This window comes from Spea bombifrons, chromosome 5, assembly GCF_027358695.1.
Source record: "Spea bombifrons isolate aSpeBom1 chromosome 5, aSpeBom1.2.pri, whole genome shotgun sequence".
Classification (NCBI taxonomy): Eukaryota; Metazoa; Chordata; class Amphibia; order Anura; family Pelobatidae; genus Spea; species Spea bombifrons.
In genome coordinates, this window is record NC_071091.1 from 31,988,495 (window position 1) to 31,990,380 (window position 1,886).

The following is a 1,886-nucleotide window of genomic DNA, read 5'->3' on the forward strand; positions in this document are numbered from 1 at the left end:
ATGTAATCTGACTACTTTGCTGTAAATATCAAAATCTCAGGGTCAGAATATATAGTATAGGTGTTGTTTAACACCTGCCTAAAAACTCTGTAAAGGCACAGCCATAACATGAAATTCAAGCTACTGTATAATTGTTTAACAACTGACTGCTAAATTCTAAAATACATTAAACCAACTAAATTATGTTTTATACTATGTAAAAAGTAGACTTACGTTTTAATGTTATGTACACGCCAAGTGTGCTAAAAAGTAGTAGAGCTGTAGACAAGTCTAATGACAAAGTTAACAAACATGATTTATCTTGTGAACAGCTCAAAGCATAGTATATAGTAAACTTAACAAAACTAATAAACAAACCAATGTACTTCATTCAGATACTACAAGCATTGAAAAGAAAATCTGCAGTAAACTACCGCAGAACAGGGCAAATGCTCTAATGAATCGGGACTGAAACACTTTGTTGACAGAAAGTCATATCTAAGAGAAAGCTGGTTATCTGAAGCATTAGGTTTTAACTTTATCAAGATGTCCCTGTTCCCTGGACAATGACAGTGCCAACAGGAGAGCACTATGAGTTCCAGCTGTCAGTGGGTAAATTATGTTATGTGTAAATAATAGATTGGGAAAAAGGAGAGTGAGTGGGAAGAAAGATAAGCGCTGCCTGGCGTCTACAATAGTAGGTATGTGTTCAATTCAGGAACTCCTTCTGCCTTTAAACCTAACCCAGGGCAGTATCGCCAGCCACCCCTTCCATAACCATTGTCCTTACTGATGATGTCATATCTTGGTGCTTCCACTATTAAGAAGACTAAACTATCAGGAAAAGCATCAAAGCCGCGCACAGCCCTTCGTTGTGTAAATGGGCTGGTTTGGTAGTCTCCCTTGTACGTGGCGCTTTGAGCAGCAGCACAATAAGGTTATCTGCCCCCTGGTTTGGTGGCAGAGGAGGTGCAACCTCCATGTACTTGCTTGCTAGAAACAAAACCCCTCTGACAGTAAAAAACTCCAACCAAATCTAACAGATTCTTTAACCACAGTCGCACATGTCATTGCCATGCAGAATTTCATAGATACATGCATGGGGTAACAAGTATTGATTTTACTTGCTACCTATTACTTTTTGCCACTGTGACAGTATAGTTATTGTTGATTTGTTGTGTGGTCACAAGAGTATATTTGGGAATTTCCATGGGCTGCTCCTGCAGAAAGTAGGAGTTCTTGAATTACAGAGCCGATGTTATCCATGCATGGTGCGGGGCTAGCCCATTGAGTAGGTAAAATTGGGGCAGGAGTAGGCAGAATTGGGGCAGGGAGAAGGCATGGCTAAACTCTGCTTCCTTTTCTGGGGATTAAACCTTTTGACCTAGAGGCCCTGTAATGAGCTCTGATTTCAGGACTCTCCAGACGAAATCCAGAACACTTTCCCACGGAAATGGCCATAACTTTGCTGCACTCATTTTCAGCCATTCTTTCTCTACTTTTGCATCACCCACTAATTTACAGTACTCCACAAGTTTAACATTTTAACATTACTATTATTATTATTGTTTTTGTTAATTATTATTATACTGGATAGGTCCCCTATGACAATGCTTCTCCAGAGCCATTAGTAGGAAACGTTGTCCTTCTTTCTGACATAACCCTTTACCTGATGCGTATACCATTTTTCATTAACCTGTTCCACACAATGTGGCAATAATCATGGTACAGAACTTTATCTGTTTTATTACTATAGTAAACAAGACACCTAGTTTCGAATTTCTAGAAATACAACCATTACGTTTCAAATTTGTTTCTAATAAATCCCAATTTTTTTTTATATTTTCATTGTCACTGAGTCTAAGAGCAGAAAACAATGCTGACCAGTCATGTGGCGAAACAGTTAA